The 16693-nt window shown below is 40.1% G+C and overlaps 1 protein-coding gene across 1 annotated transcript in view; it reads right to left on the bottom strand.

Moving 5' to 3' along the window:
- gpr158a (G protein-coupled receptor 158a) overlaps positions 1 to 16693 on the bottom strand; it is a 765069-nt gene that overhangs the window by 120136 nt on the left and 628240 nt on the right. The window lies entirely within an intron of this gene.

Below are 16693 nucleotides of genomic sequence, written 5' to 3'. Positions count from 1 at the left end.
GTGAAGTTTACTTGGAACAGACTGGGGGAATCCTTGTCTCTATTGAGATTTCCCCATTTTCAAAATACTGCTTTTACTTAACCTGGCTACTTGGATTGCTTGCAGTCAGTTTTGTGGCTTTCCATGAAATTCACTGCAAAACAACTTCTAACTAATTGTAAAAGTGGGTAAAAACATGGATGCCTCATGATATGATTTTTAAATGTTCCAAGTAAAGGTGGTATGTATATTGACTCCAACATCCTGTAATGTTTTCAATACCTTGAGAGTTTGAGAGAGTCAGTGCCTGTGCCCTTAAATGACCCTTTCAGTTTGATAGTAATATCCTTTGAAATAGTTTTGAGGAAAGGGGCATTGATACACATCAGTCTGCAACGTTCCTTTGTTCATTCTTCAGACTGAGGTGTGTTTTAACTCCACAAAAATAGTCACACAACCTTCTTTGACAAACATGTGTCCAGTTTTAAAATATAAAAGTTAGTTTGATATTCAGAATATACTTGGAAAACCTCCAAAGCCTGGGAAAAAAATTGAATTTCGATTAATTTTTAAAAATATGCCTTCCCTGTTAGGCAAAAATAATACGTATACATGTGCTCTTCACATGTATTCAAAGGTTCACAAAACAGTTTTGCATTGCTACAGTTATCTGTTATATCCCATTCTCTCAAAATCTCCATTTACATGTCATTTGGTGAATATTCATCACGACTGGTGCATAAGGTTTTGGGAGCGTTAAAATCAATGTACTTAGTAGTTGGGTTAAAGTTGAACTCCGTGATGATTTCTGGGGAGCAGTCATCATTTAATAGGCTTGGATTTTCATGACAGTGGAAAGCCTCTGTGTTATGGTAAACAAATGGTGGAGGATCACAGAAGTTCCAGCCTCAACTTCTTACCTCCCATTTCTGCTGGAGTTGGGGCCAGGCTGTGTTTTGCATATATATGTTTTACAGAGGCAGCTACAATTCCTAATCAACAGCTGCATCAACTCATGCCTATATTTGTTGCTCAAAATGCGATGCATGCAGAGTTGACCAAGTAGAAACAAGTCCAAACTTTGTGGATTTGTTTGTATAACCCGGGTATCATTTTTTGGATAAGAAAGATACCCCCTTAGGTATGGATCTGGGACACTTTTGGGACAGGCAAGATTCTGTTTGGGTGAGGAGAAAGTGAGGTCTGCAGATGCTGGAGATCAGAGCTGGAAATGTGTTGCTGGAAAAGCACAGCAGGTCAGGCAGCATCCAGGGAACAGGAGAATCGACGCCTGAAGAAGGGCTTATGCCCGAAACGTCGATTCTCCTGTTCCCTGGATGCTCTCTTTGGGTGAGGCAAGGTGTCCTCTGAGATTCTTAAATGTAGGTTTGAATGTGTGTAAAAAGTACATGAACTCATTAAACTCTCATCTGAGTTGCAAAGAGAACTGCTAAAATGATCAAAAGGGCTGGTCTAAGGGAATTGTCAGAAGTGTCAAGGCATTTAAAACCTTTCAATCTTTAAAATATTGTCAAAGTATTAGCAGTTCTTAAAAAATCATTCTTGCTATTTCACTTTGTCTGTTTGCATGTGGTTGAGGGCTTCTATTGTTGGGATATTCTGTATGGCTTATTTCACAACCTTTCATTTTCACAGACAGGTGCCTGCCATTTCATAATTTGATTCATTTATAAACAATTTGAAGTAGAATATGAATTCCAATGTTTATGTTAAAATATGGAATTATTCACTTAACCTGTTAACCAAAAGCATTTAATGTATTACATAGGTGAAGGAAGTTAGCAGCAGCAAATATCTTTTTATGAATGAGGGTGTTTCTTTTAACAAAAATGACCTGCAACAGAGACTTTGAACTTCAGACGATTTAATATCAATGGGAGTAGAGATGAGGGAAGGAGTGGTGTGTGGTGGGCACAGATTGGCAATAAGTTGGCCTGGGAGTGGTGAGTGATGAGAGCTACTTCATGTTTTATTCCTTTTTAAAAAAAATTTACGAATGCATCAAGACAGGCCTTTCACACAGCACACCTTTGTGGCCAACATCCAACACATCATTCTGGAAATGGCTGGCTGCAGACCCAGGGAACACTCCACTAAAGTCTTTCAGCCATGATGACTACATGTATGGCATTTGAAACCCCATCGTTTTTGAACTCTTGAAACAGTACTACTTTTTTTTTAACTCTTGTAGGTGTGGTCATTTTTTTCAGGCTTGGACCCAGCAGTCAAATGCTAGCTGTTTAGTTATCTGAGATTGCAGTGAAGTCTGTGAACTTTTGACTGACATTCCAGAACAATCAATAGCATGCCTTCATGTACAGATTCACAAGCACTGAGAACAGAGACCTTTGACTGTTCATAACTTGCAGGAATCTCCAATAAACCTTGCGGATATTCCCTACTAGCAGGAGCATACCAGGCTTTATAAGCCATTTTAACTGAACAGCCAGTTTTTCATAAGCTGTGAATCAAATTTCCACGTCCATTTCTGGCAATGTGAGAATGTATCAGGAGTATTTCAGGAAGATGAAGCTTGTTTCTGAGCTAAACATGCTTAAATTATCACTAGGTGAAGTCAAGCTCTCCCAGCAGCCTTGATGTGACTCAGTTTCCTGTCTTTCTGTGGCTGTAATTCTCTTTCAAACTGTTCTAGCTGTTAAATGCACACTCTTTCTCTCTCTGCCTCATTTCTCTTTTTGGGATTCATTTTTCTCCTTTTCCTTTCTTCTTGGTAACTCCTACTCAAGTCTCCGATCATCCCAGCAAATTTGGTGAAGATAACCTGGTCTGTTCCCTGTTCCAAAACTTCTATTCCTTCAGATTCTCAGGTGAGATCAAGATACTTAGCCAGTTGCTTTAGTACCTCAGGTTGCCATGCTTTACTAAGTATATTCAGTTCAACTGGGTTAGTTTGGGCTTTTAGATTTTTTTGTTTAAGATGTTAATTTTAGCTGAGTTAAACCTAAATGTTTCCTACGTGCTTTCACATCAAAATCATCTCACTTCCTATTGTTAGCATTCATAAAGCTGACTGCAACAATCTCTTTTGTTTTCATTCCAATAATCTTAGCCACGCTACTTTTCCCACTACTTAGAATCTTCCTTCGAAGTCAGCTTTGGCTCATTTGCAATGCATTTTATCCTGGAAGAGTCTCAATTCTGCCATGAATAGAATTTACATTTTCCCTTTCCTGTCTGTGATCTACTTGTTTTGTCTGCAGTGTGGATTTTTTTTTTTATCTTTGGAGTAAGATCTCCAACTGAATTAATCAGCAGCAAGCAATTTTGTGTTTAAAAGAAAGGTTATTTAATTCTCAAGCACTCAACCCAATATTAAAATGCATCACACATACTCATTCCTATGCGTACACTCACCCTCAGGTATAGGTGTAACATTTTTATAAATAATGGGAAACTCAGTCTCTATTTTAATCCTTATAGATGGTGGACAGACTTTGGAAAGTCAGGAGATGAGTTACTCACTATAGGATTCTGAGCGTCTGACCTGCCCTTGTTGCTACAGTACATGTATATCTGGTCCAGTTCAGTTTCCGGTCAATGGTAATCCCTAGGATATTGGTTGTGTAAAAGTAAGGTGAAGTCACAATCAAGCTGCTCTCTCATTAGATGAAAATGATCGGTGGCAACTTAACCTGAGGATCACCATTTCTCAGACAAGGGGCAAGATCACAAAGGTGGGATGTTCATGATAACCTTAGCTGGTGCAGGAATTAATGCATCACTCTGGATTACTCTCCAGCCAGCTGAGTGAAGTGATCGCCTTGATTCAATGATGGTAATTCATAGAATCCCTACAGAGTGAAAATAGGCCATTGGACCAACAAGTCCACACCAATCCTCTAAAGACTAACCCATCCAGACCCATTCCCCTATCCTATTATTCCACATTTCCCCTGACTAATGCACCAAATCTACACATTCTTGAACATTATGGGTAATTTAGCATAGCCAATTCACCTAACCTGCAATTCTTTAGACAGTGGGAGGAAACTGGAGCACCTAGAGGAAACCCATGCTGACACGGGGAGAATGTGAAAACTCCACACAGAGAGTCTGCCCGAGACTGGAATTGAATCCAGGTCCCTGTTGCTGTGAGGCAGCAGTGCTAACCACTGAGTCACCATACTACACTTCAAAGGAAGATGGTTAGATTCTCTGTTGTTGAGGATGATCATTGCCTGGTGCTTGAGTGGTACAAATATGACTTACTACAAATTGCTTATAATTTGAGAAGTACAAATGATAATGAATATTGTCCTATCAGCAGAAAATATCCCCACTTCTGATCTCATGATGTAGGGATGGTTATTGATGATGCAGCTAAAAATGGTTGGGCCTTAGAGACTACCTTGTGGAGCCAGACTCTTGTGGCATAGTGGTACCATCCCTATCTCTGAGGCAAAAGGCATGGGTTCAAGACCCACCTGCTTCAGAGGGGACTTGAACAGGTTGATTAGGAAAAATATCTATCCTTTGGAACTCCTACAGTGATTTCCTGGCACAGGCCAATTCTGATGAAGGGTGACTGGACCCGAAATATTAACTCTGACTTCTGTCCACAAATTCTGCCAGACCTGCTGAGGTTTTCCACCAGTTTCTATTTTTGAAAGCAAAGGTCTTTTCCCTCGGGTCGGGTGACTCCAAACTGGGGGGCATATTTTTAAGGTGAGAGGAGAAGGAATTAAAAGGGACCAGAGGAGCAACTTTTTCACACAGAGGGTGGTTCGAATGTGGAATAATCTGCTTAAGAAAGTGGTAGATACAGGTACAGTCACAACATTTAAAAGACGTTTGGATAAGTACATGAATAGGAAAGATTTAGAGGGATATGGGCCAAAAGCAGGCAAGTGGGACTAGTTTAGTTTGGGAAACTTGGTCAATATGGATGAGTTGGACCATGCTGTATGACTCTGAGACTCTATGAGTCTATACCTGAGACGATTGAATTTAACAATGACAATCATTTGCCAAGTATGATTCCAACTAGAGAAATACAAAAACACTTGATCCCAGTTGAAACTAAAGTCAGATGAAGGAAAACCCCCCTCCATTTTTGACTTATTTAAGGGAATATTAAATGTATAATGTTCCAGCGTATCTCTCTTAGCATGATAAAAGATACTTGATTCTAAAGTACCCCTATTTCTTCCATCTTCCTCAGTGCCTCTTGGCAAGTCAAACTAAAATTCTTCTTTTAAATCTCAATACTACTTTATCCTTTACTACAGCCTTGCTTCACAATACCTTTGCATAATTAAAGGAAAAATATCCCCTTTCTTAAATGGAGTCTTAAATGGATTCTCAAATGGAGATTTTTAATGATGCTCACAGAGACAGAAAAAAATTAATGTAAATTAAACTCCTTAAGCCTGTACCAACAAAGAAGTTCTTGCCAACAGGAGAAAATAAACCATCAAGGACGCAATCATGAGGTGACTTGTTAGAGGGGATAAATGTATCCTGCCTTATTTAGGTCTATATGAGATGCTTTGCCAATGAAGACTTGAAAAACTGGGGAGTAAGTAACCTGCATCTCGGTGCTACCGCTTCATTAGTTTATGAATCTAGCATGTGAGGTGATTGCTACCAAAAGGGATGAATCCTTCTAATATATTTGTAAACAGTAATAAGGTAAGTTTCTTTGGTAATAAAAGATGATACAAGATTCTGATTTTGACATTAAACTCCTCATTATCCACTAAGTTATTCATTTTATTCTTGTCAGAAGGTGTAGGAGTTCTTTGTCTCATAAATTTAGAAGGCCATCTCTCTTAAAAAACATCTCCAATGTGCAGAGTAGAAAATTATCCAAACTAATGTTATATCCTTCCACCAACCAGGTACTGGATTTGTCAATCAGATTTGTAAATTTTCCATGGAAAATATAAGTTTGCTTGTCTGGAAGCAGCTACAAGAGTGGAGGCAAATTTACTCACGACTGAGTGATTCAAGAATACATTGTCCCTACTGAGACAAAGGTTCATTGACTGGATATCTTTGGAGGTTAACTGTGTTTTCCCAGCAGGAGGAGAAACAATCAATTCATCCACACCAACTCATAATGATGAGGTTGTCTAAATTATGGGAAAAATTGTTCTGTACAAGCATATGAACTTCAATCTATTCAACAAGCTGGAAATCCAAGGCTATTATCATTAGTTGTGTAAGGATCTAATCCTAAATTAATCTTGCTAAATTAGATTTATCTCAGGTACTGACCACAACTTCAACTTTGGAATGAGCAAGTAATTAAAGCTAACTGACTGTGACATAACTGAATGGTTTTCGTAAATATTATTAATTGACCTGTTCAGATATTATTTGAAATAACTCCACCAGGGCCGATATCCCATCACCAAGTCACCCTTTATTTACATGTGTATAGTACATGACATTGATCCCACCAGCTTGGAGCTGGCTCCTAGAGTGACCAACCCTGATACTCCTGTTCATTTTTAATTCTTTTTTAAATTCCTCTAAACATTATATCATTAACCTATCTTTCCTAGTCAAGCTGTTCAGAGATGTTAATACACATCTCCAGAAAATGTTGGACTTGTACATGGGTTTCTCGGTCCAGGGGCAGGGACACTACCACCAGACCACAGGAAGGCCCGATACTTCTGTTTATTTCTGTCAGCTCGGGCACCCTGCTTGGACCCAGTTAAAAGCCCCAATTAGGAAACTCATGTTTTATGAGGTGCACCTGGCTGAACTCATTTCAATCACTACATTACACACCTCTGCAGCAGATAAGACTTGAATCTGGGCCTCCTAGCTCGAGAGGTGGGGACATTACCACTGTGCCATGAATGGCCTTTTAGGAAATTTCTAATCAACCTGGTCTGAGATGTTATTACACACCTCTCGATTAGGTAGGACTTGAAGTCAGGTCATCTGTCCGAGACCTATATTTTTAATTTTCAGACATGTTTTGACACATCTCAGGACAGGTAGGACCAGAACCTGAACTGTCTAGAGCATGGATCACCAGGAGAACATGACCACTGCACCAAAATACTCTCTAAAAGAAATATGAGTCAGGTGTTATTTCACCAGCCTACTTGTTCAGATTATGACACATTGCTGGGGCAGGTGGCACTTGAACTCAGACTTCTTGGGTCAGAGGTAGGGACCTTACCACTGCAACATAAGTATCTCTCTGAATGCCACTTTGTAACCTCTTACTTATTTTTCCAATTAATTGATTATTTGTACACTCATTTAAATTAAATTACTGTGAAGTACAGAGATGAAATTCAACTTCAATGAGGGTACAAAATGGTGGATGGGCGAAGCATAATGGCAAACATTTTGTGCCTTTACCAAACTCAACTTCCATAAGACCATAAGACCATAAGACATAGGAGTGGAAGTAAGGCCATTCGGCCCATCGAGTCCACTCCGCCATTCAATCATGGCTGATTGGCATTTCAACTCCACTTACCCGCATTCTTCCCGTAGCCCTTGATTCCTTGTGACATCAAGAATTTATCAATTTCTGCCTTGAAGACATTTAGCGTCCCAGCCTCCACTGCACTTTGTGGCAATGAATTCCACAGGCCCACCACTCTCTGGCTGAAGAAATGTCTCCACATTTCTGTTCTGAATTTACCCCCTCTAATTCTAAGGCTGTGTCCATGGGTCCTAGTCTCCTCACCTAACGGAAACAATTTCCTAGCGTCCACCCTCTCCAAGCCATGTATTATCTTGTAAGTTTCTATTAGATCTCCCCATAATCTTCTAAACTCCAATGAATACAATCCCAGGATCTTCAACCGTTCCTCATTTGTTAGACCTACCATTCCAGGGATCATTCGTGTGAATCTCTGCTGGACACGCTCCAGTGCCAATATGTCCTTCCTGAGGTGTGGGGACCAAAACTGGACACAGTACTCTAAATGGGGCCTAACCAGAGCTTTATAAAGTCTCAGTAGCACAACAGTGCTTTTATATTCCAACCCTCTTGAGATAATTGACAACATTGCATACGCTTTCTTAATCACAGACTCAACCTGCATGTTTACCTTTAGAGAATCCTCAACTAGTACCCCCAGATCCCTCTGTACTTTGGCTTTACGAATTTTCTCACCGTTTAGAAAGTAGTCCATGCTTGTATTCTTTTTTCCAAAGTGCAAGACCTTGCATTTGCTCACATTGAATTCCATCAGCCATTTCCTGGACCACTCCTCCAAACTGTCTAGATCCTTCTGCACCCTCTCCACTTCCTCAGTACTACCTGCCTGTCCACCTAACTTTGTATCATCGGCAAACTTCGCTAGAATGCCCCCAGTCCCTTCATCCAGATCATTAATATATAATGTGAACTGCTGCGGCCCCAACACTGAATCCTGCGGGACACCGCTTGTCACCGGCTGCCATTCCGAAAAAGAACCTTTTATCCCAACTCTCTGCCATCTGTCAGACAGCCAATCCTCAATCCATACCAGTAGCTCACCTCAAATACCATGGGCCCTCACCTTGCTCAGCAGCCTCCTGTGTGGCACCTTATCAAAGGCCTTTTGGAAGTCTAGGTAGATAACATCCACTGGTTTTCCCTGGTCTAATCTACTTGTCACCTCTTCAAAGAATTCCAACAGGTTTGTCAGGCACGACCTCCCCTTACTAAATCCATGTTGACTTGTTCTAATCCGACCCTGCTCTTCCTAGAATTTAGAAACCTCATCCTTAATGATGGATTCTAGAATTTTACCAACAACTGAAGTTAGGCTAATTGGCCTATAATTTTCCATCTTTTGCCTTGATCCTTTCTTGAACAAGGGGGTTACAACAGCGATCTTCCAATCATCCAGGACTTTCCTGACTCCAGTGACTTTTGAAAGATCTCAACCAATGCCTCCGCTATTTCCTCAGCCACCTCCCTCAGAACTCTAGGATGTAACCCATCAGGGCCAGGAGATTTATCAATTTTAAGACCTTTTAGCTTTTCTAGCACTTTCTCTTTTGTTATGGCAACCATACTCAACTCAGCCCCCTGACTCCCTTTAATTGTTGGGATATTACTCATGTCTTCCACTGTGAAGACTGATGCAAAGTACGTATTAAGTTCTCCTGCTATTTCCTTATCTCCCATCACTAGGCTTCCAGCATCAGTTTGAAGTGGCCCAATGTCTACTCTTGCCTGTCGTTTGTTTCTTATGTATTGAAAGAAACTTTTACTATCATTTCTAATATGACTGGCTAGCCTACCTTCATATTTGATCCTCTCCTTCCTTATTTCTCTCTTTGTTATCCTCTGTTTGTTTTTGTAGCCTTCCCAATCTTCTGATTTCCCAGTGCTCTTGGCCACTTTATAGGATCTCTCTTTTTCTTTGATAGATTTCCTGACTTCCTTTGTCAGCCATGGCTGTCTAATCCCTCCCTGGATAATCTTCCTCTTCTTGGGGATGAACCTCTGTACAGTGTCCTCAATTTTACCCACAAACTCCTGCCATTTTTGCTCTACTGTCTTCCCTGCTAGGCTCTGCCTCCAGTCTATTTTCATCAGTTCCTCTCTCATGCCCTCATAATTACCTTTATTTAACTGTAACACCATTATATCTGATTTTGCCTTCTCTCTTTCAAACTGCAGACTGAACTCTACCATATTATGATCGCTGCTTCCTAAGTGTTCCCTTACTTTAAGATTTTTTATGAAGTCTGGTTCATTACATAGCACTAGGTCCAGAATAGCCTGCTCCCTTGTGGGCTCCATGACAAGCTGTTCCAAAAAGCCATCCTGTAAGCATTCCATGAATTCCCTTTCTTTGGATCCACTGGCAACATTATTTACCCAGTCCACCTGCATATTGAAGTCTCCCATGATCACCATGACCTTGCCTTTCTGACATGCCTTCTCTATTTCCCGGTACATATTACGTGGGAAAGTTCCATTCCTATCATTTTAATGGCAATACTAATCAGCCAATTCATGACTTTGTCTCTGAGCTCCTCAATATTTGCTATGAAAAGAACATGTTCCCACACTAGGTGTGGGAGTAGGCCATTTGGCTCCTTGAGCCTGCATCACCATTTAATATGATCATGTCTGGTCATGCAATCTCAGTATCCCATTCCCGCTTTCTCTCCATAACCCTTGATCCTTTTAGCCACAAGCATCATGTCCAGCTCCCTCTTGAATATATCAAATGAACTGGCCCCAATAGCTTCCAGTGGGAGAGAATTCCACAGGTTGACAACTCTGAGTGAAGAAATTCTTCCTCATCTCAGTCCTTAATGGCTTATCCCGTGACGCCTAGTGCTGGACTTCCCCAACATCAGGAATGTTGGGGAATATTCTTTCTACAACTAGCTTGTTCAAACCTATCAGAATTTTAATGTTTCAAAGAGATACCCCTCATTCTTCGAAATTCCAGTGAACACAAGTCCACTCAAACCAGTCTTTCCTCATATGTCAGTCCTGCCAACCCAGGAATCAGTTTGGTGAACCTTCGCTGGACTCCCTCAATAGCAAGAATGTCCTTCCTCACACTGGGAGACAAAAACGGCACATAATACCCAAGGTGTGGCCTCACCAAGGCCATGTTTAACTGCAGTAAGACATCCTCACTCTGATACACAAATCCTCTCGCTATGGTCAGCATACCATTATATTCAGCACTTGCTGCACCTGAATACCAACCTTCAGTGACTGTTCCACCAATGACACCCAGATCTCGTTCCACCTCACATTTTTCTAAACTGCCACCATTCAGATAATAATCTGCCTTCCTGTTTTTGACACCAAAATGGATAACCTCACATTTATCCACATTATATTACATTTGCCAAGTGTTTGTCCACTCAGCCAGCCTGTCCAAGTCACCCTGCAGCCTCTTAGAATACTCCTCACAGTACACACTGCCACCCAGCTTTGTCTCATCTACAAATTTAGAGATACGGGATTCAATTCAACTTTGTGTGCAAATTGTTGATTTATATTGCGAACAACTGGAGTCCCAACACCAATCCCACTCATCATTGTCCGCCACTCTGAAACATTTATTGCAACTTTCTGCTTCCTGTCTGCCTGTTCTCTATCCATTTCAAAACATTACCACCAATACCATGAGCTTTAATTTTCCTTACTAATCTCTTGTGTTTTTATGTTCACAAGTATCCATCTGCTTGTTGAATAAAAGCCACATTGTATCAGTAAGTGCAAGATATAGCATATTAGTATGACTTCTTACTCATTATTTTTCTGTGCTGGCTGTAACCTTCTGTTATTATATATGAAAATGATATGTTATGATAGGAACTATCTCATTCATAATTTTGCTGCCAATCTGACAATATTGTCATTGGTGATTTTACTCATCCCCAAACATTGGACTGGATTATCATTCTTGGATCAGTAATTGCATGCTTTCTTCTGAGTCTGAATGTGGGAGTTCAAGTCCTATTCCAGCACTTGAAAGCAAAAATCTAATCTGACACTCTTGTATAGTACAAAGAAGAGTGGCTTTGTTAGCAGTGTCAGGTTTCAGATGATGTTAAATCAAGACCCTGTTTGACCTCTTAGGCATAAGTAAAAAATTCTATGACTATTCTGAAGAAGTGCACTGTCTTGGCCATTTCTATCTCTCCATCAGCATCACAAAAGTCTCATTACCTAGCTAATATTGCTTTGCTGTTTGTGGGCCATTTCTGTGAGGAGATTTGCTGTCACATTTTTTTTTTGTCTTGTTCATGGGATGGGTGCATTGCTGGCTGGGACAATATTTACTGGCCATCCTTAACTTTTCATGAGCTGAATGGATTGCTAGGATTTTCAGAGGGTGATGAAGGGTCAACCGCATTGCTATGGGTCTGGAGTCAGATGGAGACCAAAAAAGGGAAGGGTGGCAGATTTCCTTTGAGAAAGGATATCAATGAACTAGACAGGTATTTATGATCATCAACTGTGGTTACATAATTGGCATTAGGCTAGCTTAAATGGTCAACCCAATGAATACTTTTGTAGGGATGCAACTGCAATCAAAATCATTTGCCCAAGGCTGTAAAGTATTACCTGGCCAATCAAAACCGGGCATAACTTTACCAAAACAGTCTAGACAATTTCACAAGGAGGCCTGATGTCAAGAGCGAAGACATTCTGTGATCAACCCAATCACTGCTCTGTAGAGATACAAAGTCACCAACTTGGTGATCACCTCAACGAATGGAATCTTTCCAGGCCTGAAGCACATGAGCTATAGTGAGTATTTTGGAACAATTGTGTGAGAAGTCAAGTGATCTCTCAACATTAAGAGCGACGAGCCACATTTTCCAACTAGCTCCAAATATTGAAATGAGATTCTCGCCATGGAGTTGTGAAAGGTCTATCAACAGGAATTAACACCCAGTATCACCCTTATTATTACTTCATCCTACCTCATTATTGTACACTGGCCTATTCTACCACTCACCAGATAGAAATTAAACAGCTACAGTTAAGGCACAGCTTCTGTCATTGCACTTGGCTGTCTATCATTGTGAAAATACACTGGCCATTCACATTCACCACATATGACCATGATGACAATTGCCCTACACAAGTCACAAGGTTCCATGAGGGCTTTTGTTGAGAGCATTGAAAGATTGTACCCTAAATGACTCTCCAATGCTTAGGTCGGGCAATAGCTTGGCAAGTTTATCAAAGAAAGACTTCTATTTTGATGTTTCACCTTGATTATGTCACTTACATCTGCTATTGCTGCTAACTTCAATAGTTAGTTTGCTACTAGAAAGTAATTTGGATGCAGTGTGGCATTAGCTTTTGGACTAAATGATTTTCCTTTGGTAGGTGTGTTCCTCCATTCTGGATTTGCCCTATACAAATCAGTGCAGGTGTAGCTTGATTTCTTTACAATTCCTTTGGCTATTTTCATTGACACTTCGAATGGGGGATACTTGAGTGGGGATAGTGTGGAAATTATGTATAGTGTGAAATATCTCAATTCTTTATGAAGTGGTTGAATTCTTAATTCATCAGTGGGTGAAATGCTATTTGAATATGCTTCCATACATTCTATAGTCTCAATGATCATTGTTGGCATGAGCTGGTATAATTCTCAGTAATCAGAATAATAGTCCTTCCAAAACCAGAATCACTTTTATCTCAAAGCAGACAAGTAGGAATACCATCGTCTGACTTGGAAATATATCACCATTTCTTCACGTTCGCTGGGTCAAAATACTGGAAATCCATCCCTAAGGGTATTATCAGTTAACCTATAGCATGTGGACTGCAGTGGTTCAAGCAGACATCTCACCACCTCCTTCTCAAGGGCAACTAAGGATGGGCAATAAATGCTGTCCAGCCAGAGATACTCATGTCCCACAAATGAATAAAAAAAAAAGGTCCTGTGAGAGTGAAGAGGCCTACTCCAAGGTTCATCCATTATCTGTCTGAAATGTCATGAGCCACAAATGGCTCTTTAGCTTGCTTAGCTTAGTGTTTGACACAATCACTGCATCGGTTAATGTTGTCTTTAACCGCCTTGCTCATGTTTGACGAGGATGGAACTTCTCTTGTCTTCATCAGACTAGACTCAGTTCCTTGATAGTATGAATGTTGAGCATCAACATTCCTTTTCTCATCTCTTTAGTAATAATAGCTTTATTTCATTTGTATAGGTTGCCATTTTGAGCTATGACCTCATCTCGGAATGTGCAAAACTTTCTTATAACAACAGGTACATACTAGATATCTTCAGGTTATCTTTTCATTACTACAACCTGTAGAACTTGGTGAGTCAAGTTGATGTTTCGAGAAAGATGTTTGCCTTTAATTTTGGTATTTCTGCTGATTTGGTGAAGTTTAGAGCGTGTCAAGCTGCTGTTTCCTTTTGAATGTGCAAGATATCACATTCTGTCTTAGCATCCTCAACTTCCTTATTGGGAGTGCTGCTCTGGACAGTATGTCAGCAATATATATTTGTTTTCCTTGCTTGCATGGTACATGTATATAACCTCTGCAAATAAAGTAACATAATTTGCCAATGCTTTAAAACAGGAAGAAATGGCTTGAGGAACATGTTTTTAAATGGCCTCTAAATGGTTTTTAAATGATATAACTGTCACTTTGCTTCTTCCAAAACAAGTATTGATTAAATTCTCACAAGCAAAGAAATAACCATGTATTCTCTCCCTATTGGAGCATAACATCATTCAGTTTGCATTAAGGTCTTTGATGGAAATGCAGTTGGTTTTCCTTGCTGCATGTAAGTGGCTTCAAGTCCTTTCTCACTGGACTCACACTGTAAGGTGACTTCATCATTAATATCACAATAACACAGCACTGATGTCATCAACAATAATTGTTTGATTCCAATGAAAGTTGTGTCTTGTCTTGTGCCTCAATACCACTGCATGTCTTTGGCAGTGAGTTTGCACAGAGGTTCAGACTTTGAAGACAAATCAGGCAAGAACTTTGCTAAATAGTTTATGAATCCAACAAATCATTGCACTGTTTTCACATCTTTTAAATTTCATATTTCTGATACAGCTCTCACCTTGCCAGGATCTGGATGAAATCCTTTGGCTATCAGTACATGAGCTCTATTCTTAACTTCAGATATCTTGAATTGTATCTTTTTCTTTGCTTAACTTAAGAATCATCTGGCGAGTTGTCCCGAGCAATTGCACGAGATCGTCATCTTGATTTGCTATGGCTTCTTCCATTGTATCTCATATCCGTAGAGTAGTAAATCATGCACAATAGATTTCACTCCACAATGATCATTGACTATCTCATACTGTCTGCAATAGTACTTTTCCAGAGCAGTAGAAATGACAAATGGTATGGACCACCATCTGTATCTCCTGAATGGCATCCAGAAAGTAGTTAGAAAACTGCTGTTTGCATCCAGCTTCACTCACCAGAAACTATCCTGCACATGGATAATAGCAACGATATTTACCTTGGCAAGTTGTGGTAACATTTCTTCAATGGATGGCATGGTGTAGTGAGATCTCTTCAAAATTTTTTTATTGCAATGCTCCTTTGGATCTATGCATATATTCAGCTATCTTGTTTATTTTTCACTGATACTATACTGTTAATCCAGACTGTTAGAAGAGTCACTTTCTTTAATACATCCATTTTTTCCAGTTCTTCTGTCTTGTCTCTCAGGCTGAACATGAGGACAGCTGGGAGTCTCCTTGGCAGATGTTGTTTTCAGCTCTCACTGTCATCTACTTCTTGATGATATTCACCAGGCGGACATCCAGTTAGTGTCTTAATGGCCTGAAAATTACTGCAAATCTCTTCTGGGACCTCTGGGGTTATCAGCCAATGGTTTAGACTTGCTTTAGCTGTGATGAATGGAGTTGCTGAATGTTGGTTATCTGGAACTGTGGATGTTCATTCTCACATTGGGCTGTCAGCTTAATTTGTCTTTTATGTGTTGATATCATCCCACCATGCTGCCTTAGCACTTCCCTATGAGGGCTTAGATTTTGTGTCAAAATCTTGAGCCACTATTCCAATCTGTGAAACTCATGATGTTGCACAAAGCACCAGTGTCTATCTAACACCTTAAGTTCACTTGACACTCTCTTCCTGAAGTTATCATTCCAACAGTCACAAACTATTATCACCTTCAGACTTGACAGCACAAACTCTGTATGGCATGAAAATATTTGTCAGAATCATTGGCTGATTTCTCTCCAGCAGCCACCTTTATTGGCCTGTTTGATTTCTTTCGAACTAAACACTTACATATAACATAATTCAGCTGCTGGCAGATAGAGCTTTCCCCACACTGAACATGCTCCTTTTACTTTCTTCCTTTCTTATATCCTTTCTTATAGCCTTGAATTTTCTGATGGCTATTCTGCAAATACTCCTCCTTTTTCCTAGTCTGTTGTTCTCAATTACCCTGAAATGTCTCTCAGGGTAACACAAACCCTTGTCTATTCTCTCATTAACATGTTCTCACTATGGCTGAGTAATAATCTCAGAGTTTCTGTATGTCACAGCATCAAAGATTATTACAGAGCTGAAGGAGGCCATTCAGCCCAATGTGCCTGATTCTATTACCAAGCAACAATCTCCGTCCTTTTCTGCAAATCCTTGCATACTATTTCTTTTTTAAAAAAGAACACCCTATGCACTCTCAAATGCTTTAACTGAACCTGCCTTCATGACATTTCTAGGCAGTGCATTCCATACCCTAACTATTCACTGCGTAAAAATGTTTTTCCTCACTTCACCCTTCTTCTTTTGCACATCAATTCTATGCTCTCTCATTCTTATTTCTTTAACAAGCAGCAACAGCTTCACCCTATCTACTCAGTCCAGCCAGCTCATTATTTTGAAAACCTCAATCTCCTCTCAGTCCACTTCTCTCCTTGAGAACAATCCCAACTTCAATCTATTTTCATCGTTAGAACTATTAATGTAAATCATTTTTGCACTCTCTCTATTGCATTCCCACCTTTCTTATAATTGGTGCCATTTTGATACATGTTGATACTTTCTTTAGAGCAAGTTTCTCCTCTCAGCAAATGTCATCTCAAAGCAGGATCCCTTATGCATAAGATATCTCCGATAAGATCTGTGGGCGGCACGATGGCACAGTGGTTAGCACTGCTGCCTCACAGCGCCAGAGACCCGGGTTCAATTCCCGCCTCAGGTGACTGACTGTGTGGAGTTTGCACGTTCTTCCAGTGTCTGCGTGGGTTT

Source organism: Chiloscyllium plagiosum, unplaced genomic scaffold (assembly GCF_037043375.1).
Source record: "Chiloscyllium plagiosum isolate Xiang-an unplaced genomic scaffold, Cpla_swu_hap1 HiC_scaffold_5, whole genome shotgun sequence".
NCBI lineage: Eukaryota > Metazoa > Chordata > Chondrichthyes > Orectolobiformes > Hemiscylliidae > Chiloscyllium > Chiloscyllium plagiosum.
Note: the sequence above shows the minus strand (reverse complement) of the source record. Positions and strands in the feature narration are given on the sequence as shown.